The sequence below is a fragment of the Ptychodera flava genome, chromosome 21, assembly GCF_041260155.1.
Source record: "Ptychodera flava strain L36383 chromosome 21, AS_Pfla_20210202, whole genome shotgun sequence".
In the NCBI taxonomy this organism is placed as follows: Eukaryota; Metazoa; Hemichordata; class Enteropneusta; family Ptychoderidae; genus Ptychodera; species Ptychodera flava.
In genome coordinates this window covers 35,392,057-35,418,149 of record NC_091948.1, presented here as the reverse complement: position 1 = coordinate 35,418,149, position 26,093 = coordinate 35,392,057, and the positions used below count along the sequence as shown (strand labels likewise).

The window sequence follows — 26,093 nt, the reverse complement described above, 5'->3', positions numbered from 1 at the left end:
GAGTGTCGATGAAGCTCTCTGGATGACCCTTATGAGCATATTTACCAGCTTGTAGTTCAACATTTGAGATTCGCCTAGGGAGACGTTCATCGAAGTTTCTCTTGACATGTCTAGTAAAGTAGAATTGTGGCATGTATAACATCATGTAACGCTTCACATGCCTGCGTGTTTGACGATCTCTGTGTGAGCAAATTTTTCATACCATGCTAAACTCCCAACGGCTTGCATAGACAGCAGAAATGTTGAGACAGATTCGATTTTTTGCATACCCCTGGCACACATTCCAGTATATCATACAGAATGGCGAAAATACTGCTCGGTAAACATGGAGCTTTTTTTTTAAGGTCGATCTCACTGTGTTCCAACAAACATCATCACAGCCTGCTTGGTAAATTTAATCGGTGTAATAATCAATAAATTAAGTGACCGAAATGGCACTGCCTAAATATATGAACTAATTTCGCGCGGTAGTATCTTTAGTTGTTACTGTTTAAGCTTTGTTTTTAGTATGTTGTCCTGATACAGGTCAGTAAAACCGTCCTTCTTTGTGCCCACTGCAAAAAACAGATGCTAAAGAGAACAATCACTGACAAGCAAGAAATCTTGAATCATATCAACACTGACCTTGGTCTTAGTCTTAATATTCACAGCCATGAAGAGCATTCCATCTGTTCATCACCTTGACCTCTTTCTTGAACATTCGGCATTAGCGATGGAAGAGAAGAATCGCCATAATTCAGATTGTAACCTGCATTGTGTCGTGGAAGTGGCGCGCCATCCGTGCAAATCTCTCTTGACATTTCTCTTGACAGATCCCACAGTGACCTTTGTCACCGACATTATCTAACAACTTCACAAGTCACCAAAGATCAACACGCTGATTGCAGAGTTACCTAGTTACATTATTTTAGGGACTCCTCTTAAGACAAATATAAAAAATAATAATCATACTGCGTATAAATAATATGAATAATTGTGGCCTATGTACGAGTAGTCTGTATCAGTTTCTATGGTTTATTTTTATAAATGTGGTGTACATGTTTTACAATTCTGTTTAAATATGCATACACGAAAAAGTGATCCTTCGAAATGTATGATGATCTTTCGGGATCGCTAGCTGAGAGAATACTGGCAGTCTAAAATACTAGCGCCTCCATGTACTTTATGTCAACTTCCTAGGCAACAACTAAAGCCGTACTGCCATGCAATTACAGAACTTTATGACGTCACAATTATTGGTGTTGAATGCCTTATGGGATATTTACGAGAAAGAGTAAACTGTTATGTTAAACAGAAAACAACAAGCCATTTGATATTTGAAACAATGTTTCAAATGTTTACTTAAAATAGAGCACTGCCAATTGTGCTATAAATAGATATAATTAATTGGGTAGACACAGCTACCATGCTGTGTCTGTCCATTCTGCAGTCGGGCTTTGTAGAATTTGCAAGCCAGCATTGTTTGAAATAACACATTATGGAGTCCTATTCGACACAGAATTCCCCAACCTGGTTTAAAGGTAATGTCAGTGAATTTAAATCAATCGGCATTGTACAAATATATCAGACTGCAGTAAAGGGAAAATAACAAATTTTCCCTTCAACCAGAATAACGTCTGGAAACTTTCACTTTACCCAGGAAATACAGTCAGGAGTGGCAAGCCCTTGTCAGAACCTATGAAAGCTTGAGTGACGTTCTCGACGAATCATCCCATCTTTCTAGTCGAGCTTGAAAATATGAAGGTAAGTGTATTTCGAGACTTGTGAGTTGAATTTTAGAAAAGCTTAGACTTTTAACGAGGTACTTGCTTCAAGAAATAATAATCTATCGCTACCATACTGCCTGTAATCTATAACAAAAATAATTTTGGTAAGCTTTTGGCGAGCCCTTTGATTGACACGATACATTATATGGTAATTTCAAAAAAGCAAAGTCAGTGAAGAGTAATCCAGTGCCAGTGGCGATGTCGTCGGCAGTACGGAAGAACAAAACAGTGCTTTCAAATTGCTTAACTTTCGAGCATATCTATAGGAACAAAGCTGTCATCTTTCAACGTGGACAGGACTAAGGACAGAATCATCTAATTCTGTAGACTTGATTCCGTCGATTCCGTTATTAGTCTTCGACGATCTAATTGCGCCCTCCGTGTATAGGTGAAACAATAGACCATACAAATGTCTCGTCTCACCGAATCTTTTTTATGTTATATCGTCAAGTAAGACTTCTTAAACGGGTTTGCAGCCATCTACTGATTATGTTTTAGATGTAAAACAACATGGTTTATTGTCGCACGAAATGCCATAAAAGTGTTGTCCATAGCAACTTTTTAATACCTTGTTTGCATACTATTCAAAACCTTTCATGGCAAGTGTGAAACCCACACCACTTGCAGACTATGGATGATACTGAAGATAGTAGTTTAAATACTCCAAGCGCAGCGTTAAAAAGGCAAAGTGGATCGCTACTTTTTTGTGTAGCTCATTTTAAAATAGTGACGCGTTGTAAAAGCGGTAACTCTGTCGCAAAGCCATTGCAAGCGATAGGCAAGTCGTAAAATTTCTCTGTCTAAGATAACATCGAAATGTCATTATTCCTTTGCTATCGACATTGACATCTTTTGAATTACGTGAATATTTGAAATTTTTGGATAGGTTTTAACTTATTTCGTCTTGTTGTGACAAGATAATTTCAACTTCAGATGAACACAAAAGGAATAGCTTCTATTGATGTAAATTAAGTGCTCTTGCCGTATTTGACGGGGACTTGACCTTTGACCGCCGTAAATAGGCAGTAAGAAAATTGTACATATGCAAGCATGTAGCATGTACTTACACAGAAAAGCAAGACTTTGATTTCTTTAAACAGTCTGTCGCTGAGTTATGTCGATGTCAAACTGATTGTTTTTACATGTCTGTTAATACCAATCCTGTCATGTGTAAAATGCATTATCGTTTCTCCGGCCTTCAAATGTTTTTTTCGGAAGTGCCAATCACATACGTATGATTTCCATTCGAACGGACATCTGTTCCAATATTTTATACCAAGGCATGACATCGCCAGCAAAACTCTACAAAAATACCATACAAACTCAGCATATCAAATTAACACTTTGCTACTATCGAATACACTCCGGTATTTGATTGAATAGCAGCTGAAATACTCCTGTCTGCTGAACTGAAATATATCCTTTTAAGACTTGCTCTCTTCATGCACGTATTTTAAGAAAGTCGTGGCCAGTTTAGCAAGTTACTTTATGCATGTTAATTTACACTGTCTCAGTACAATGTGATGACTGTTTTATTTAAAAGGACGCTATGGACCAAAAGATACCTTAGTAGTAATATGTACACTTGCACTCCAAATCAAAACGGGGCCACGGCCAGAGCGAGATGTCGTTGTAACACAATCAACGAGTGTATGCTGACAAATAATGCTGTGTAAAACCGGTCAACCAATATTTAATGTTCAAAACTAGCAACTAATGGAATATTACAAGTAGACTGACTAATTGTGGATTGTGGAAAAGAACAGGAAAGGGTTATGAATGCTATACTGTATATAAATTTTATCCTTATATGCTTTAATTTCTTACAAACGAAATTTGCCTTTTCGTCGCATAATGCACGCAACGGGTCTGCTTCAAAACTAAAGACTCCGTTGCATTTGGTGTCATAACATTGTAAGATACTGCATAATAGGGGCTTTTTGTAAAACCTTTTCTCTGATACATTCCTCACATATTCGAAGGGCATTAGAGCTCTTTAAATTAGGTCAGTGGTACATTGAACTGTAAATGCAAGACCTGTGTATACGAAACAGAAGGCATTCAATACCAGAAAAGCAAAACATTAATATGATAGAATCATGACGACAGACTTTGTGGATATATTTGCACTTGCGTTTTTCCGTAACGCGGCATTCATGAATATCAATGATTGAAGTGGACCATCAAACCTTCTGAGTCACGTTAATGGATTTATGATTTTCCTAGCTGCTTTGGTTAAAAAGTCGACACTTTGTGGAGTAGTTTGCATTGAATTTGTCACACAAAGTATCACAAATATGCGGAACAGGCGACGTAGTCTGTATTCTTCTAAAGGAAAGAGTAATATTCAAATTTCTGTATACACCATTCAGAAATTCATTTAATAACGTAACTGTTTGTTTAAGAGATTGGAGCCGCTTACTTAGAAAGTTGAAAATCCGTCATCGACAATCGATTAGCTATTTGTAATAGACCTTCAAGAACAGCATTGACGTTTTCAACTGGAGGGAGATTTGTTTGCGCAGAGTTCATATTCCAGTCTGAAGTCTTGACTAATGGATATCAGATGAAAGGGTATCTTAGGCGGTACGATACAAGATTAAAGACTGACGGTCCTCAGAACATTAACACCGGGTGTTAAATTAATACAGTTTCGAATTTGCAAACAATGGAATACTGTATTGTTATTTTTACGGTTATTTTCAAACTTACATGTACCAACAATTACTAGTATACTCTCGCAACACACGAACATGAGACAAAGCTTAGAATGATCCCCAGACATGTACTGTCAGATGTTTTCAAGAAGACATCCCACTGTTTTAGCGTTGTAAACTGAATGAAGTTCCGTGTAAATGGATTTGTATTTGTTACGTGAAGAAGTAAGGACGGGATTATGAAGGTCGTCTTAAAAGCGCTACTTTTTCGAAAACAAGCACGAAAATCCTTTGACAAGACTGTGATCTATTGTTGTTACTGCAGTCAACTGATCATGCCAAATCATTCCACCATAGCTAATGCCATCGCACAAATGTTTGCAGTCAACAGCGGCTTCTTCGATCGACAACCGTGTGTCATCTCATTTGGAAAGATGTGCGTAAAATATTTTCCTCGTGTGTTTTTGAATGCAGAGGTTGTATAAATATTACTATTTCCCTTTAAAAAATTAAACGTGCATTTGTAACTATCCTCTGAAAAATTTCAAAGTTACGAAAATGAGTTGTTTTCATATCTGCTCGACGAGAATAAACTATTGCACAAGGACTTGTTACGAATGATTGTTTATATAAAAATTGAAAAAAAACATTTATTATTTGATCTATTACCGATTTACATGTCGTAAACTGTCATATCAAATTTACAACTATGGTGGCAATTAATTGCAATACCCTATTTTATAAAGGTGAAATTGTTAACATTGATATTGACCATGGGCTATAGGTTTTACAATTTGTATATCGAAGAAGTATTTTTATAGTTTCAAAATATAGCTTGAATATGTTACAAAACTGCTCTTATCGGCATGAATGTGCAATTCCACGAGTCATATGGATAAATATAAGATGTATGAAACACCTCGTAGCTACCTCAATTTACAGTAATATTATACGGTGGAGGAATACAATGATTAATGGCAACACGCCGTTTCTTAGGTTTATAAATCTTCTAAGATTGAATTTTGTTACGAAGTGAATTACACTCGTGAAAAGACTGGAATGCAAAGTGAATCAAATACTTTGAAAGGCTATGGAATCTAAGATGAATCAAATACTTAAGGCTATGGAATCCAAAGTCCATCAAACACTTGGAAAGGATATGGAATCTAAGGTGAATCAAATACTTGGAAAGGCTATGGAATCCAAGGTGAATCAAATACTAAAGGCTATGGAATCCAAAGTCCATCAAACACTTGGAAAGGATATGGAATCTAAGGTGAATCAAATACTTGGAAAGGCTATGGAATCCAAGATGAATCAAACACTTGGAAAGGCTATGGAATTCAAGGTGAATCAAATACTTGGAAAGCCTATGGAATCCAAAGTGAATCAAGCACTTGAAAAGACTGGAATCCACAGTGAATCAAATACTTGGATAGGCTATGGAATTCAAAGTGAATCAAACACTTGGAAAGACTATGGAATTCAAAGAGATAAAACACTTGGAAAGACTGGAATTCAAAGTGAATCAAACACTTGGAAAGACTGGAATCCTAAGTGAATCAAATACTTGGAAAGACTACGGAATTCAAAGAAATCAAACCCTTGGAAGACTATGGAATCAAGTTCAATTGCATCGACACCAATCCATCGCATGTGATCAGATTAAAAAAAAAAGAAAGAAAAGAAATTATATTTAAATATCAATTACTCAGATGAAAGTCGTTGAAACCATATGAGTCGTCTTGAGTTGTCTCCGATAAAATGACATGTTGTTTATAGAACCTGAAACGTGTGGGTAATGACTTTTCACCAAAATGCCGTGAAATGTCAACTCGGGGATGTATAATTCTCGTTTCACGTTTCCTACCGAAGCCTGTAGTTTCGTATCTAGCACAGACTGAAGTTTGCATTTTATGTCTTACTTTGAGGTACGTTTATGATTTACATATTTAAGGCCGTGTTGTTCTCTGTCAAGTTCATTTAGAGTGGCATGAATCTGAAAATGGTAGTTCAAATTTCAAACTATAAATAATTTTGTCAAACGTTACACCGTTACACTCAGTCAGATTAAAGGCTTTCTGCAACTGCGTGTGTTGGAAAATCTTGCCGTTGATCGGACATGTAATCGGGGATTATCGGCAAGATGATGAAGTGGCATAGAGGTTTTCGTTAGCGACTCCTAATTTTGACTCGACCTTGCCCCAAGGCCTTTCTTGAGATGAGAACAATTACGATTTCAACCTTTCTGGCGATGAGAACCTCAAGACACGTTATTCTGATTTTGGAATTTGAGGCAGTATGTTTATAAATACTTTGACAAACTAAAATCGAAATATGAACGGACTGAAAGGGAGCAAAAATTCTGCCTGTGAGGGAATTGCGGTAAATGAGATCATTTAGGCTACTATGAGGTTCGCGTCGGGCGATACGCTGCGCCAATGTCCTCGTGCATCCTTTGCGGTATTTTCGTGATAACCTTATTATTATACATCTTACATGTTCCTGGCTGGGGCATCAAATTGTCAGAGTCGTGACCATTTTCGTGCAATGCCAATAAATTTTCTTCCGATTTTATCGTGCCAGTGTGGAATGCTATGTCGGACGCGCTTCTGCAAATGTTGGAGTGTGTGCACTACTATATACGTACGTTTGTACAGAGTGCGCGCGAGACATGTTCTGGCACTCGTCCAATGGATCCCTTGAAACCGTTCAACAGTGGACGCGCAGATACAGCCACAGCATGCACAGGGGATGGGGCGCCTTGAAACCGTATGTGTTACGGAACGGGCGTTCCGTACTGCTTTTTTACCGCACGCTAAATCCTATCGTTCTCGATGGTAGATGTATAATAATATAAAAGGTACGTAACTGACATGTATGTAGTCACATAGAGGGACTATGATGTAGTTCAACTCTACATTATATTCCAGAGTGTATATATTTCCCGCAATGAATAATTCACTTGCCGCATTGTTTATCTCATTCAAAGTTTTTGCTTGTCCTAAATTCATATGCTTTGTATCGTTCTTCTACGCTAGAGGAATTATCGTCCACTGCTGTTATGGATGCAGTGTTTTAACCTGTATAGGTAACCATCAAGATGGCATAGGTCAGTTGCTTACATAGTTACTGTATATAGGCCATATTCTGCATATTATTTGAAACGACCAATACATCATGACCATCTGCTCTTAATTTGATCACCGTCAAACCTGTTCGGATTACTCATTATCAGATGAAATTATATATTCATGTTCTAAATCTGACGTCATGTGAAGAAAGGGCAATAAATTTTCAAAATAAAGTAAAAGCTGTTGTCGGAAATGCTATTTGTCTACTGATGGCTGCTCCATTCCGTAAAATAATACCTTTTCACTCGGGGTTGCAAAGCGGTTTTTTGAAATGTTATCTGCAAATGTTGAACAATTTTTCTCAGTCTTATGCATTAAAACAATTCAAAGTAGTGCGGTTGATTAAATAAATAGAAACACTGGTTCAAAAAATACCTAAGAAAACTGCTTTGTAAATTCGGTGAGCTAGGTCTGCTTATACTTATAACAAATTAGACTAGACTGCTTGCTTTGAATGATGTCATCCCTTTGTCAACTGTTAGGTCTATAGCCATTGATTATCAAGACGTCTTTGAAATTAAGAGAGCGTGATTCATTTTAATTAAGCATTCTCCAGAGGTTTAAATCTTCGGAGACAGTCTTCTCGGCAGTGGACGACCACTCACTATTTTACAATTTTCAGACTAAATGTCATGAAGAGAAAAACAAAATGTTGTAAAATTGATATGTTTGGGAACACTCTGAAGACAGTGATTCCGTCCATAACAACTGGAATGGCGACACCAAGTCTATATATCTGCACTGATCATGATGCGACTTGGTGACAAAAGATATCTTCATTTTACTTGCTGATATGTAGTAAATTACTCAGGGCTTCCCTCTGGTCTGAATTCAATGAATTTCTATGCCATAGCTATCTCAATACTGGCCCCCCCACGTACTCATAACGTTACAATATCTGCAGGTACCTTGCCCATGTTATTTGTAACATGTTCGAGTACATTAGGCCTGACTTACAGTATTCCGAGATGTTATGACGCCACAAGTAGAATAAGTTTGCAGAGTCGACTGTTTCCGCTCAGTAGACTGTGTTCCTTTCCAGAACATTTAACAAACAAAAGATACGAAAAAGAATAGGTTAATTTTATCGTAACTTTTCTATCATCAGTCATTAACTTCTGAATCAAACTATCATGTCATTGTAAATTTGGAACCGTATTGATGAGAGAAATTATCTATCTCATGAATACCTTCCCAAATGGGCAAAAAATCACTGAAGTATGAAAATTGGTAACAGTCATATCAACAAATAAGTCTTGCTTTATAATCTTTCCACGAAATGCCAGTCTCGCATAATGTCAGCTTAAACCCAGAACATGAAATCGTGTCAGAAATACTCAGTGTGTACGGCTTTTGTAAAGAATTGTTTGGTATTTCGGGAATTAATAATCCGCCGGTACTGTATATTTAAAGCTTGTCTGCTTAACATCGCTTAGACAGTACCTTCAAACACTTACTACTGCCACGTATACGCTGCTTATCCGACAAAATGATTGAAAGGAGTATTATCGGAACTAAAAGGTATCAATGGATTTTGTTCTATATTCTGTGCAGCTTGTCAACAGTTAGTTCATTTTCTTTTCTTTATTCTGATATTTCTTTCCTCCACTGTCTCGAATAGGAACGCAATGTTTTTTTATATCAAGAAGGGAGAGGTGAGTACAGTGATTTGAGAAGATTGTTGGGGAGAACGGGGTACTCAGAGAAAGGAAGGGGCATGAATATATACCAAACATCAATTTTTTTTCAAATATAATATCCATCGTCGTCGTCGTCAGTAACATCACCATCGTCTTTATTATTTTCACTGTCAATATTATCATGTCTACCGCTATAGTTGTTTGTATGGTTGGTTTATCTCGGTATTTCAAGGCCATCGGCCCATAATACAATGACTTTAATAATATAAGTAATTAACAAGAGATACAGTACGTCACATATCCGATACATTTATATGATTTCGCACATTTAGCGCATGGAATAAAAAAGCAGATAAACATTGAACTTTTTCTGTATTTTCATGAGTTCGTAATTCAACAAACTTAATTTCTAATGGAAAATTGTAAAAATAATGATCTAGGCCAATATACTGTTTTTTGATATGTTGGAAAATAAACAAATCAATAAGAAGTGAAATTCATCCTCTATATACTTCATCATATAATTTCAAAGTTTGCACAACCTTTGACTTCTTTCCATGTTATGAGGGCTCTGATGTAAATAACATTTTGATTTTTAACTCAGACTTTCCTCTTTAAATAAAGTATAATAATAATAATAATAATAATAATAATAATAATAATAATAATAATAATTACAATAGTTTCTGTCAGTTTCAATTTGTTGATTGTAATCTACCGGCATAATACCATTATCATTGTCTTCATCGTCATTATCATCATGATACGATTAAAGATATGATGTGGATAGATATGGAAATATCATTAGACCTCGTTTATTATCCAGTTCCCGTGGTTGTCGTTATCTTGCTGAGGCTTGGATACATAACATGGTGTTATGTCATGGTTGAGGAAAATTGCCTGCCATTGCCCACTGGGGGCGTATTTTAGTTGAGAGCGCATTCACCTGCACCTGTGCATAACAAATGGTCGTGCGTCAGAAGCGTAATTTGTTGCCATGCTGCGTTTACTCCAGCAGAGTTATACGATATTGAAGTTCTAATGGACAGAACGCGTGAGTCAACAAGAAATGCTACAAGCATTGCTGTCATTGTGTTCAAAATTGCTTGACCTGCAAATTCGACAACAGAGATCCGAAAACGAATCAGTTCACTTCCTCGACTTTCACATCTGTTCTGACTTTGTCGTGTGAGGAGGTGGCTAGTACACTAAACGGTTTTTCGATGTAATAAATTAGAAAACGTGTAAGATAGGCCAATATCACAATTTGAGCTACCTACCTTTTAGGCTGGTGCAATGACAGTAACATTCAGGAATATTCTACATTATATTACCATGCCCTGCCTGTCGCATTTTGATTGATCGAGCTATACCACGTGACTGACCACAAATACACAGTAATGGTTCGTTTACATGCCCGTGAATATAAATGATAAGATTCACAACTCAAAGTATTTTAACTTTACAGCTCAAACATAAATCAAACTCGATCACAAAATAAAATAGAGCACTTGTGGGCCAAGTTGAGATACTTTTTTCTGAAAATATCTCCGGATTTGCCAATTTTTTACAGCGCCCGTGACAGTGGGTCGCGTATTACTCAGTTCTGGGGCCAAGTTATCGTTCGCTCCGGAAATTTTCGCAAATTTTGACGGTTTTCTTCGGTTCGTTGATAATATAATGGAAATAACAGACTCCGCTCTGACCATTAACGTTTATTTATGGGCGCGGGCTCGAGGAAAGCCAAATTAATGGTCAAGGCAAGCCTCGCCCGTTAATTTTTGGCTTTTCCTCTCGCCCTTGCCCATAAGTAAACGTTAATGGTCAGCGCGTCGCCCGTTATTTCTACAATGATGCAGTCGCGAGCACCATCCCTTCGGCAGGCAGCAGTTTGTGATATTGCCCTCTCTATCATTTGTTATTATTTAATGACATACAGGCATGTTATTATCGACTGTATCATGCATTCACAGGGAAGAAACATTGCTCAATGCAAAATTAGTAGAACACACACAAAACTGTTAATATTTACCCTGGGGCGAGCTCTTCAATGCGGTCCACGATACAATGCACATTAAAAATCATATTGACCATTTTGAAGCCAGAAAGCTGTACTGAAGTACTCGACCATTACCGGAATAAATTCAATGGGATTCGAAAACATTTCGACATTAGGGGAAGTTGAAAAAATATAAAGAACCGATCTTCACACAAAATAATGTGTCGATTGTCAATGAATGGAGCCTGATTACTATCATATCACGATATATGTTCCAAATTGTGAGTGCACCTTACGATGTATTCTGTCGTCTTCCTCCTTTTTTAACAGATCTAAATCTGTCATGTCTACGAGAAGTCGATCATTTGACAAACTGCAAATCAAGGAAAATAAATGCTCGCACAGGAACTGATACTACATCAGAGAAAACAGTCATCAGTGATCTATGACCTTATCCTCGGTAACTGCTGTGTAGACTAGGAGGTCAAATTTTGAATTAGTCAGAGGGAACTGATTGTTTGTGATGACCTTTTTGGCTTCTCAATGATTGTATGAATCACTAATTAATCATGATTTATGTTTGGAGTTCCCTTTGTATGACAAGTTGTAATTAATATCTTTTGTAATGTGAAAGTCATACAAACCACTCAAATAAGAGGAGTGAACTGAAAACTGAACAGTTACTGAGGCGCAGTAGGTTAACATTTTCAAACGTGAAGTTGCATATTTTGGTTATATGGGCCTGTGGATGTTCCTTTTTTCCTATCAACAGCAATCATATCGAGATTACAGGAGACTTTATCTTAAGTCACAAACCACAGCTCTAGCAATAATAATGTTACAGATAAAAATATTGAAAGATCAACTTATCAGCACACAGTGTTGAATCCTATTCTAAAATTCTAGGTTTTAACATACTTTCTGTGTTAGGGCAATGTTATCCTACACAACTAATTCCTTTCTGACAGAAAATAATACATTTGTACTCATGTAGGACAATTTATTAATAATTGAAATTCCTGATGTAAGGTTCCAAAACAAGAAATTGATCTTTTTATGCTAACGATTCTCTAGTGATTAATAAGCTCAGAACCCCTGTAAATTATATATTTTCGGAAAGCCTAGATATAGGGGAAAATGTTTGTTACTATAGTGTCACCATTGTTTACATAACTTTTACTTTTCAAAATCGGTTTTGCCTATGTTTTGTTCCAATGCTTTGAGACATTGTGTGAAATTTGTGTGAGTGCAAGCTGTTCTAATGATCTTTCAAAGCGTGTCTCAGAATTTATTTAAACCTTCTTAGACAATTTTTATGCGAGAAAAACTTCCAAAGCGATGAATTTAACCCTAGTTAATTTCTTTTAAATTGTGTTCTAAAAAAACTAAGCAAGATAAAATATATCTGAGACACTCTTGGGAAGAGCGTTATGACAGCTTGCATTCCAGTAAGTTTGAGTCAGATATTTTGTAGTATTGAGACAAAACATAGGGGAAAACCGAGTTTTAAAAGGTTATGCAAATTACCTCTCACGTGATAGTTATGTAAACAATGGTGACACTGTGGTTACCAAAATGTTCCCCTATATCTAGGCTTTCAGAAAATGTATTCTGAGCTTATTAATCACCAGAGAATTGTTAGATTAAAAAGGTCAAATTCTTGTCTTGGAACCTTAAGCCAAGACTGTAGTAGTATTTTTCTCAGGACATTTATTCTCGTGATATCCCTATTTACACAAGATGATGAATATGTAGAATACATTTACATAATTAAAGGGACACACAATGAAAATAAGTGCCAGGAGTTCTTGAGAGCGTATTAATCACGAAAGTGTGCCGCGGGGATGTGGTATGATGGAAAAACGAGCAAAATATGTTGAAATTCTAAACATTAGAAATTATGTACAGAAAACGGGAACAAACCATGTCTCGTAACAAGTAATGAAATGTTAATGTCTGTTTGAAGGAAATGAAAATCAGGAAATTTCAACGTGAAAAGCATTGATAATTAAAACTTAAAACGAAGTCGATCATTGTCATTTTCACAAACTGCATTGTTAACTGTTCAAATACTATGAAATGCTGGAAATTTTTTACTCAGTCGGCAGTGTAATCCTTGCATGGAGGCGAGTCTTGAAAATTTCCAATGGGTCGACATTAGACAGACCTCGCATACGTGAATTGACATCTTTGCCGTTGCGGTTATGTAATTAAATAGGTGCACTGCTTGTTTGTTCAAGATGAACGGAATTTAACAGGTGGGTTAATAACACACCAAGATATGTGAATGGTTTCATCCGTGTTAAAGAGACGTGATGATATATTAGCGATGAAAGCGAGAAGCTCCTGAATTTGGATACATTCGATGAAAACATGCATGAGATAACCCTTGTCATCACAAAGAGGACAGTTGGGATGTGAACGTAGACCAGTCTTGAGTAGATATGATCCGGTGGAATATGAACCATGTATGATGCGCCATTGTAGATCACCTTCTTTCTTTGTGATAGGCCAACTGTCGCAGGCAACGAAATTAAGTGTTATAGTTGCAGGGAGGCTGAGAATATCTCTCCATACTGTATCAAGTTTGTCTGGGAGTATAGATATGTGCTGGACTACAATTAGGTACTTGTGGATAGCTTCTCTCTTACGGTAGTTCAAGAGCACTTGAATGTCGTAGCTCAAAGTAGTAATTGGTGTCAGCGTCTTCATTCCGGTTGTGATTATTGAATTGGTCGTCTATAACAGTCTTCAGTTTAACAGGAACAGCCTGGAAAATGTATTTCAGCGAGAGGGCAAGTATTCGTTGAGAACGGATCATGACACATTGGCGAGGTCTGCCGACCCAAACAAGCGCTTTCCCAGTACATGATAGATGTCACCGATAGTGGTAATTCGAGCATCTACGAAGGTGGGGATCTCAAATTTGTTTTATGAATAGGGTGGCAAATCAATGGATTTTGAAATAAAGGTTCACTTAAAATGTCCGATATATTCATTGGAGTCTCAAGGCGAACTTTATCAACAGAATTCCAACATTGGAGTGTTTCACGATGGAAATCGGGGATATTTGAACTGTTCAACTCAACATCTGTAGTTACTAGTAGTTGTTTTCGATATTGGAAGCGACCAACTGTTGAAAGGTATAAATCAGTGAAAGCAAAGACTGGATGGTTATGACTTTGATAGAGATAGCGTTGTATATAACCAAGTCGAAGTGCTTTAAGACGGGTGTGAATATGAATGGGTCCTTGCTCGCCGTCACTGAGGGGGAGATACAACGTTTCTGCAGGAATCTAATGCCTTCCTTGCCAAAAGAAACGGAGAAATAATGATTGTAAATACGAGAGGGTGTCTTTGATGGGTACCGTACAGGTAAGTCTATGCAGAAGTTTGGAAGCAACCAGTTGGTTAGCTACTAAATTCCGTCCTCTGTATGACATAGCGGAAGCGAAATTTGACCAGTACTTTAACTTGTCTTCAACTGTATTCACTAATTCAATCCAATTTTTGCGATAAAATTGTGTGCAGTTACAAAGATGAACGCCAAGAATTTTCAGTCCCGTTGAATTCCATTTTATGTCTAGAGGATTATCAGTTCGATTTCTCCATCGACCGACCTATAAACCTTGCGATTTTTCCAAGTTAATTTTGGCATTCGACGCTTTCTCATACTTGCTTACGCATGACTTAAGCTTCCCACAGTCTTCATTTCTTGTAATCAAAACTTCAACATCATCAGCATAGGCAGACAGATAGGTCGTTTTAGCAGGTGAAACAAATATAGTCAAACCAGAAATACCGCTTGCATTTCGAATTTTATCTAATAGTGGTTGCAGAGCGATAACATATAGCTGACCGGAAAGAGAACATCCTTGTCTGATACCCCTGTTTATTTGAAGTGGGGCGGTAAGCGAATTATTTATCTTTATCATTGATTGAATGTCCGTATACAGAGCTCTGATGTAATCAATCAAAGGAGGGCCAAATCCGAATGATTGTAGTGTTCTTAGTAGATAATCATGGCTTACTCGGTCGAAGGCCTTTTCCTGATTGAGAGCAAGGATCGCAAGCGGTGTATTAGTGTCATTGGCGTAGAAAATACTGTCCCGTAATAGGTGTATATTATCAAAGATTTGTCGCTGTGGTACACTGCAGGTTTGGTCTTCATGGATGATTGTAGAAATCACAGAACGTAGACGGATTGATAAAGCCTTGGCGAGAATTTTGCAGTCCGTGCATAACAAACTTAAAGGTATCCAATTTTTCACCAGTGTATTATCACCCGTTTTAGGGTGTAGGCTAATTACAGCGCGTCTACAGCTAAGTGGAAGTTTACGATTTCGAAGACATTCGATGAAAACAGCATGCAAATCTTTACCAATCAGTGACCAGAACGTTAGCTAAAATTCATTGGATAGTCCATCAATTCCAGGTGAGCGATTCGTAGATAACCGCTTAACAGCGTTAGTCAATTCTTCATATGTAACGTCACATATCAAGGTGATTTCTGTCTGTATCACTCAGCTGTGTTAAATTTTTTAAAACTGAATCCTGTGAATTATTGTCAACTGGATCGGGTGTGTATAAGTCTTGATAAAAACTGAAGATGAGATCACGAATTTCAACAGGGTCTTTTGTGAGTGTAGAATCTTCACGTTTGAGATGTACAATGGGTTTTGTCTTACCTCGTTCCTGTTTTAGACTGTAGAAAAATTGACTTGGAATGTCACTCTCTTGCAGCAATTGGTGACGGGTTCGAACAGCTGCGCCCCTCAATTCACTATTAACAAGTTTTGTTAATAAAGTTTTCTTCGCATTGTATTCATCAACGTTCGTTCGCATTGTATTCATTGTCCTGATGCATTTTGTCTTCTAGATGTTGGATCTCTTTCTCAAGTTGTGTTTTATTCCTTCTGTGTTGGTCTTTTCGGGCTGAATAGAATTGCTGAGTAAGCAATTTTATTTTCCATTTACCTAGCTCCCGCCAACTCACCAGATCGTCGTACTTGTTCTGTTGACACAAAAATGCGTTATTATTTGTTTATAATGTTCTTCTTTTAGAATTTCATTATTTAGGCATCAAACTGGATTTCGCCGAGGAATTTGTTTCTGTGAAAACGTAAGCTTGACTAAACAGTGATCGGAGAAAGTCCTCGATGAGTTGTGGATACAAACGGAGGTGATACGTGCCACGGTGATTTCAGCTATTTATTAAGGGGAGAACCATTTGATTTCTGGAGGGGTATGGAGGATTTTGAGGAAAAAAAAATTGTCACCAGGTGAGATAGAAGGAAAAAAAAATGATCCTGTCATGGCCTGAGAAAAAGAAAATTGTCATAATAGACAGAACAGAAAAAAAATTGTCACAATGCACCAGAAATTAGCAAAATTTGGAAACCTTATTGTCATGTATTCTTTGCCCCCCTCTCGTGCTCTCCCCCTTGGGTCTTCCAACAGTCTTACTGGTAAAAGACAAATTGAAAATACCTCTCGGATTGCACTACACTGCATCGTGGCGCACATCAATTTCTCAAAATTTTCACAGGATCAAGGGCGAAACTGAACTGTTGTGAATTCATCCTTTATTATCACAGAAACATGATTTAATTTACCTCAGTTCAATGACCATTTTGACAGTTAAACATACCATATTCAGGCTTTTCATTAGAAGCTGGCAGCTGGAGAAATGACACAAGAAGGTCACAGATTTTCCGTTCCGGTATAATTTGTCTTCAGTCTCTGGCAAACAGAATTGTTTTTCACAAATTGTATTGTCATTGTTTGGTTGTCGAATATTGTGACTCAAACACTGATCATGCAAAAAATGTTAAAAATATCAGTGTTCAATGTCATTTTCAAACAGTTTTACCGAGTGCAAAATAAACTGAAACTCCACTCAGATTGCACCATTAAACACATCAATTTCTCAAAATTTCCAATACGAGCGGGGGAACCCCCCTCTCGTGCTCTCCCCCTTTGGGTATTCTAACAGTTTCATTTAGTAAAAAAATTAGAAAACACCTCTCAGATTGCACCAGACTGCACCATTGCACACATCAATATCTTACATATTTCCATGCAAGATAGGAGAAAGCCCCTGTGACACTTTCCCCCTACGCCTCTCGCATGTACCCCCTGTACTTTCAAATTCTGCCCGGTCAGATATCCTAGTGAAAACCCTGTCATAATACCCATCCAAATTTAACAATATACTATATGGTTAGATACTGCGTGATCTTTTATATGTGTATTTTATTGTGACTTTGAATTTCATTTTGATGTGTTCACCTTTTTTGAACCATCATGAGATAACTGATGATAGTCTAGCAAGGTACATCAGGATTTGAAAGGTCTTTACTGTTGCTGTATTTTGTAAATTTTACAATTACATGTATTGGTATTCAACTTTTCTAAGTGGGGGATCAGTCAAAATTTCACAGTTAGAGAGGGAGGTTACTCAAATTCATCACGGTTGGCGAAGGGGGGGTCACTCGAAATTTCGGAGTTTCAGGCCGTAAATAATGACGGCTCCCTTATATACAACGCATTACAAACTTGATGACCAATAAAAATAAATTCGCACTGCTACTCCATTTGAAAAAAAAAATTGATGCAGGTCTGACTGTAGAAAAAAAAATTGCTGTCACTCTGACAGGAAAAAAATTGCTCCCATACCCACTTCCTCCATTACCCCCCCAGAAATCAAATGGTTCTCCCCTAATGTAGAGTCTGTCAAGGCGGGCGAGTTTATTGTTTCTTTGCCAAGTATAGCCTTACGGGAGTCACCGTGATAATGTCGCCAACTGTCATTTAACCTGTGTCCGGAGATGATTTTACATAAAGAACAGACTGTCGTTGGTCAGATTCCGAGCATTCTCTTCTATCAAGGTGTTCGTTGAGGGTGCAATTGAAGTCTCCACCATGCATAATGACGTCATCACTTATGTGATTTAGCAAATTGTCCAAGTGTTGAAAACATTGTAAACGTTCGTTGGAATAAGTGTGAGCATAAACATTAAATATGTGAACTGGATGATCATCAATTTTCACTTGAGCAATATAATAAATGTCCGGGTAAAGGTTGTAATGTTTTAATGATTTCGACTCTTGAACGAGGCCGAAATAAAATTGCTACGCCTGCACTGTTCGTTGTACTGTGTGACAGGATACATTTCCCGCGCCAAATAATGGGCCAGAGTTTTTCATCACTAGGAATACTATGAGTTTCCTGAAGGAGATATATGTCCGCTAGAATCGACTTTTTCAAGAAGTCAAACATTTGGAATCTCTTCATACAGTCTCGGCAAACACGAGTATTAAATGTCACACACGACAAGAAAACCGTAAGAAAGATAATAGAGTTCTTTAACATTTGGAATGTGAAGATGAAGATTTATCAGTTGTCGACAATCTTCCAGGGGTTCTAATATGCAATTTTATCTTATTAACGAGTTTATAGATGCGTGCCTTTTTTGATATGTTCATTGGATATGACGTTTTATGTTTCAGAAGCATTTTCATGAATTTGTGTAAATTAGGGTGGAAGTCCAAACACTCTTGTATAAACTTACGTTAGTGTTTCGTTTCTTCTAAGAATTCCTCAATTGAAGCTGGAGATAGTTCATTGTAGGACGGCGTTTCAGATATGCCAGATATTACTGATTCGATTTCATCAGCCTCATCCTCATCCTCATCATCATCATCATCATCACCGTCTACTATATATAGTAGACTGAGTAGAGTCTGTGATTTGCGATGATGGCGTCGGTGAGAAGGAAATGCTGCCTGAAATGTCATCATAAACAGGTGCGTCAGAAAATCCCGAAGGAGGAAGTGATTGCCTTGGAAGAAGTGATGATATTGCAGACGTTTGATAATATGACAAAGTGGGTGATGGAGGGAAGGGTGGAGTACGGGTCAGTACCCTATCTCCATCAGTATCATTCACGTTGACTTCCGTAGTGTCAGTTTCTTCTCTGTGATTTACATCGATTTCATCAGTTTCAAATATTTCTTTATTTAACGTTGTGTTATTTTTTTGTTCCCAGGATCAACGTAACCCTTTTTAACTTCTTTCGTTGCGGTGGTGTTGTTTTCGTTGTTTTCGGATACATTTGTATTGTTGTTGTTTCGTGAATGTTCATTATCAGTTATAACTTTTGTCGCATGTTTATCAGGTTGATCCTTACATGTACCGGTTGTATTTATTTGATTAGAGTTCGGGTTACTGTTAGGCTCGGTTGGACCGGTGTCATCGGCGGCGTAATTCATCATTATCTCTTTCATTATCAGTTTGTTGGGTGTCAATGTTCGATGTATTGTTAGCATCCTCATTTGGATATGACGATTCCGGTCTTGTTTAAACACAGTTTCGTTGAATATGGCCTATCTGGTGGCATCTAAAACATCTTATTTCATCGGTTGGTAAATAAACTCTGTAAATTTTACCATCATATCGTACTGACGTAGGTGCATAGAGTTCACCACGAAGATCGTTGTCAAGTAAAACATAAGCCTGTCTTCTGAACGATTTGACGTGTTTCAATGTCTCCGATTTACAGCCTAAAGGGGTGGTCTTTATATTATTAACGATTTTGCCGAATCGTGACAGTTCATTTTCTAGCACATCATCTGGTAAGAAAGGCGGGACACCAGAAACTACAACTTTCGTCGCCGGTTTGATGACTGGTTCGACATGAACCGTGTAACCGCTCACCTGCAATCCACCAACACACACGGTTTCCACCCAAGTAACCGAGTTGAAATATACAATAACCGATCAAAAACTCGTGAAACCGCAATGATGTTACTGGGTCCCGTTATTGCTGCAATTGCTCGTAGGTAGTCTTCGATTGTAGTACCATCAATTGATTCACATCTAATACCTTGTTTTCTTGTGAGACCGGCAACAGTATACACATATTGACTGGCCATGAGGGCAACAGCATACGTCTGTACCCCGAGGGACTGTGAGTCACCCCCAAAACCAGACTGTTTCCCGAGGCCGTAGGCCGAGGGAAGACAGTCTGTTTTTTGGGGTGACTCACAGGCCCGAGGGGTTAAAGACGTATGCTGTTGCCCTCATGGCCAGTCAATATGTGTTTTGTAACACATCTCATCCGTAGCCATGCATAAGAACGTACTATACACAAAACTTGTCTCATGTAGGCCTATGATGTAATATGTTGGAGTGGTTCAGTAAGAAAACGTTTTTCCTAACAGGATCGCATTGCTTCTGCAAAACGTTCAATGCACCTTTGATTATAGTTTTCGTCCGTTTCGAGTCCTTGTTGGAAACCAAAGCATTCAATTCTTCTTCAGAAAGTAGGATAAACCAAAAAAATTCTCGACTATAGTTTCGATCGGCCGCAGACGACATCTTTGTTTACATTCCGGTCCGCGCACACGTCAATGTGGTTTTTGACGTCAGCGGGCATCATTTTTCGGAACTGATGCCTGGCAGGCAACAGTTCCAACAAATGATGCCTGATGACGTCGTTTACGTGGATCAGCACAAAAAGAATGCATCCCACGTGACTATCAACTGCGAATTAGAATAGAGACTGCGGATGAGGTGTGTTACAATTTGTGATGTTCCCGCCTGGGAAGGCGACGCCATCTTGGGTGTAGGAGCCACTGAAGGCTCCATGAATTAGAATCCAGAAAAATCTCACGTAAAGGTAGTCCAAAATCAACAATCCGTAGATCTTGGTTGTCACTGACAGTTATAAAGTCAAAAACAGTCAAGATTGGAAACAGATGCTAAACCGAAGACTCCAAAAATAGGAAAACTGCGGAGCTCAGAACGACGACGTCTACACATGCGTAGTAGTAGTAGTAGTAGTAGTAGTAGTAGTAGTAGTAGTAGTAGTAGTAGTAGTAGTAGTAGTAGTAGTAGTAGTAGTAGTAGTAGTAGTAGTAAAAACATGTTGTCTTTGAAACCGACTTCCTATAAGATTCCCTGATATCAAATATTCACCTATAGAAAGAACTTGAATTTGCTATTTCCGTGCCCCGGCCCCATACGAATGAAATAAGACTCCTTTCAACAGGAACTTCCCCTATAAAAGCCAGATTATCGTGAATGCAAATGTAACCAGATATGATCTGAAAATGCTCACGTGTTTCATTATATATTGGAGTTATGTGCAAATTTGAACCTTTGCCACATGTTTGCAACTTCATTGAAAGTGTTATCATCAACATAATAAACAATATTCACCACAGATAAATTCTAAAGGTCATTAAGTATTCAAATATGTAATTAGTTGAAATAAAAAGAATTAATTTCTTTGAGTATTGTCATACTATCACCATTAATATAGCACGTGTAATTGCCTTTGGTCAAGTCCTTCAAGCTATATATGCCAAACTGTGAAAGCTCATTAGATATGCATATTGTACATTATCTGAGATGAAATTGCGAAATGACTTTCGATATTGTTTTAACCTGGTATAATCATTAATTTACATAGGATATTTTGCCAACTTTAATCAAGTAAATCCCAGTATATATCCCTAATTAGGAATTCATTAAATATGCAAATTGGGAATAGACTGAAATGTTCTCATTAAATATGCAAATTAGGAATTGGCTGAAATGAAAATGTTAAATGACTTTCAATAATGTTGTGTCATAGTATCTTTAATGTACATAGCAAGTTTCGTCAACTTTGGTCAAGTCAATACAGATAAATATCCCTAATAAAGAAAGTTCATCAAATATACAAATTGGAAATTGGCTGAAGTAAAAGTACTTAACGACTTTCAATAATGTTGTATTATAGTATCTTAAATATATGTAGCAAGATTCATCAACTTTGGTCGAGTCAATTCAGATATATATTCCTAATTAGAAACGTTCATTAAATATGCAAATAGGATATTGGCTGAAGTAAAACTATTCAATGACTTTCAATAATGCTATATCATAGTATCTTCAATGTAAATAGCAAGTTTCATCAACTGAAGTAAAACTAATTAATGACTGTCAATAATGTTATATCATAGTATCTTCAATGTACATAGCAAGTTTCATCAACTTTAGTCGAGTCAATTCAGATATATGTGACTAATTAGAAAAGTTCATTAAATATGAAAATTAGCAAATATCTTTCATGTCAACCCTTAATATCTTTCACGACTGATACATTTTGGTGTGATCAACATTTGTAGCAAATCTCATCAGATTATGTTCAGTCATTCTCAATGTATATCCGTTTTTTTCTGATATCATTAATAATGCAAATAAGCAAAAAGTAAGCAAGCCACACCCGCCAAAAACTAACCAGTTCTTGCCATTTGCAACTTGAATCTATGTACCAGATTTGATTCTGATCTGATGAGCCGTTTTTGAGATATCGAGCACACAGATAGACAGACACACACACAGACACACAGACATCGCTTGGACATATGCTCACGTGTGTGAACACGTGAGCAAAAAATGCCACGCTACTGATCAGACGTGCCGTGTTTGGTCCTAGAATCCCATAATTTTGCCATGTTTCAGGCGTTCACTGTTCCTGAATCTTGCATATGATGTCTGTGAATATATAGCGACTAAACTTGAGTCGAAATAAACTGAAAAAAAAAATCAGATTTTTGTCGGAGAACGCATGTTTCAAAATGTGTTCACTGTACAACCATTTGACCCCTCTTTGCATTTGTCACGAAAGTGACCATCATGATTATTCAACTTTATCATACAGTCAAAGCAAACTATGAGAATTCAAAAACTCCAGTTCAGTGTATGCAAATGGCTGCGTCATCAGTAATATCCCTTTTTTGCGCCCATTGTCCTGTAACTTCCCGTTTAAGCCAGTGCAGGTGTTCATATAGGCCTGCATATATTAATCTGACAAGATGTGTCTTTTTCGTCTGTCGCGGCTGTCTGAATTACTAGAACATCTTGTTTGCCACCTTCAAATATGGTTTAAGGGATTTCTGTCCGACTTTATCGTCTTGATTTTTTGCTACTGTACTAAATGGTAAAATTTAATCTGTTTTAATGTTAACTGAAGAAACCAAGATTACTGATTCGTAGGTTTCTACAAATCTTATTATTTCTGTGTTATCTTTACTAGGCGTGTATTGCTGATGAATCAAGACATCGAACATTTACAATGAATGCTTTCCTTGTTCTAATTAAGCCATTGTTGTAGATCTACTTCTGATAACTTGGCCAATTTATTTTTGTTGTTGTTTCTCTTCGAATCTAATGATAACGCTGTTGGAACTAATTTTGGATAATTGGATGGTGAAGTAACGTCGGTTTAACCTCCAAATGTAAGCTCATCTGCTTTCTAGTTATACACTTGTTTTTGTGAACAATTTGTAATATTGCAACATTCAGCTATAGGGCACCTAACACTTTTGAGAAATTTGAACAATATGAAGATCCAATTCTCGCAAATTAGTTCCGTAAGCGTTTAATTCACCGCTGTTAATTATCATCTGTACAAAAGGTGCAATTCAAACGCTTAATGCGTCCTTAACAACCTAAGGCATTTTCAATAGCATCATTGTTGGCTTGTCTTTATTAATAATATAGTTTTTAAAGTTCCACCTGAGATAACGGTGTTTCCAAAGCATAAAGGTGTTTATTTCTAGATCTGGGCCTATTAAGTTTCAAGTCAAAGTAAAATTGCACTTTAACGTCGTCGTCAATTAGGAATACTTCCAACACTCAATACCGAACATTTGATGTCATTCACCGCAAAAGATCGATTTGAGAATTACGGTCTCGAGACGGTACTAAGAAGTAAAAATAATATTCTTAAACATAATTATGTACTATCATCTCGCATCGTCTTTGGCTAGCTTTAGTGAACAGTTCCTTTCGTCATAGGTGAAGTAAATACAATCGTGACAGTGAATTTAAATAAGATGGTGGATGTTCATAAAGTCATGGCGAACGAATTCTGAAATTCTAAAGTTGTGAAGCGAGACAGGTGGTAATCGTGATGAACTATTGGAATGAGACACATTGCAATCAGACCATCCATTGAAACATTCTTGATGTATATGTCACACATTGACAGGAATGGATTAGGGGTGTCCAAAATGATGACTTAACATTGACGGATGACAGCAATGATAACAACGAGTAACCTTGCTAGGATTTCAACATTAATATAACAAATCACCCGGGACAGTTTGAAATCTTCAAGAAATACTGTGCATTTTGTGTTGGACTTTTTCAGAAAAGAAATCTAATCATGGCCAATGCTCCAATCAATAGAAAAATGTTGATTTTGGGTTTAAGAAAAGTAGTTAGCTTGCCGAGGACACCTGCGCTTCCATTTGGATACTTTGACGCTATATACTTGCAGTTGAAAGTAGATTAGGAATCTGTCGACGGAGATGAGGATGGGGATAATTAAGCGATCCACTGAGTATTGACGTCCTTTGAAACGCTCCTAGAGTCACATTACAATCGAATTGCTTCAGGACAAATTTACGTAGCACGGTGATAAGATACGCCGACGTGCACATGGTAACAAGTGAAAGTATCCAGTATTGAGATTGGGTCTAATGGCCAGATTAGAATTGTGAGACACCAAATAGTCGTGATATTTAGCCCGATGGATCATCAGTGTAGTTTGACTCAGGAGATTGGATGGCTTTATACATTATCTCAGATGCACTTTTCACTTCCTCTTGTTAAGGCAAACCTCACTTTTCGAAGATGTGTTTTCTGAAAATATTGTGCTTTATGTCAAAGGATAGACGCCATTATTGACTAGTCTACTTAGGGTAGTTGTTTGTTATCTGCAAAAGTAAATGGTCGATGTTAGAGCGTAGTCACCAGAACTACATGTACATGTACCACAGTTTACTTGCATCGAAGCGCGCGCGTACTACCGGTATTTGCACTGCTGTGCAATACCAAAAACATTATGCCATTCTTTTATGTTAATGAGTATTTACCAATTTTAACCCAGAACTATTTTTGTTTGTAAACACAAAAATTGTCGTCTACAAGATTTCATTTCACTTTGGTTCGATGCTAGTTATCGTAAAATGGAAGACATTACCGATAAAAACTACGACAACGACAATTGCATGTACCCATCGTAGTGTGAGGATGATTTTTATTATCCGGAAGCGCGACGTCGGCGCAGCCACGGTTACGTGTGGTTCGATACTTGGTGGCCGCCGTGACCATGCATGGCCACGGCGGCCATCATGCATCGAAACCACAGGCGTTATGTTGACTGGGTAATTTGTAAAAGTGTAGTTATATGCCACGTTCCGACATTCTGAACTGTAGCCTTATCACCATTTTATTCCCTGTTTACAATCCTTAAGAATATTTAGAAAGTAATTTTTGCGTGCAGTTTACTCTGTGCTTGTGTGTCCTACCCGCCTTTGATAATAGTGAGCGCTTGTGTGCCACGGTGAACACTGAAATTTGATCGTTCGACAAGTTACGTTTGCCGTATCTTACTCCTAAAATTCCCGTAAAAATCTTTGAACTGTTATTTGTATCGATCATTTAGAAGAATTTCAAGCTCAAAATGTGAAAAAATTAAAAGCGTACACTTTTCCAAGTTCTCTTCGTTTGACTATCTATGGCATGACTATCTATGGCATGCCACGTGTGAGAAATCGCAAGCAGAGTTCGAGCTCTCCGACATTCCTCCGACGTCATCTTCGATAAACAAGTAAACAATAGTTTAGCAAATCAAAATATATAGAGGGTGTGGCGGCGTTGACCAATGAAAAGTGAAAGCTGATTCTATGCCTCATTACAGTGATGTTAATGTTATATAACTCGCAGGGTCGAGCTGAAGCATCGACAGAGAAGTAGTATGCACGATTAATCGTCGACTCTCTCGATGAATGATGCAAATATAAGATACAACATATATATATAATAGTAACAGAAC

The 26,093-nt window shown here is 37.5% G+C and overlaps 1 protein-coding gene across 4 annotated transcripts in view; it reads left to right on the top strand.

The window, feature by feature from the left end:
* LOC139122139 (gonadotropin-releasing hormone II receptor-like) overlaps positions 1-26,093 on the top strand; it is a 195,757-nt gene that overhangs the window by 32,309 nt on the left and 137,355 nt on the right. For all 4 annotated transcript variants that reach the window (XM_070687555.1, XM_070687553.1, XM_070687554.1 and 1 more), the window contains one exon: positions 1,640-1,743. The gene's annotated coding sequence lies outside the window, so the exon portion shown is untranslated. The remainder of the gene's footprint in view (positions 1-1,639; positions 1,744-26,093) is intronic.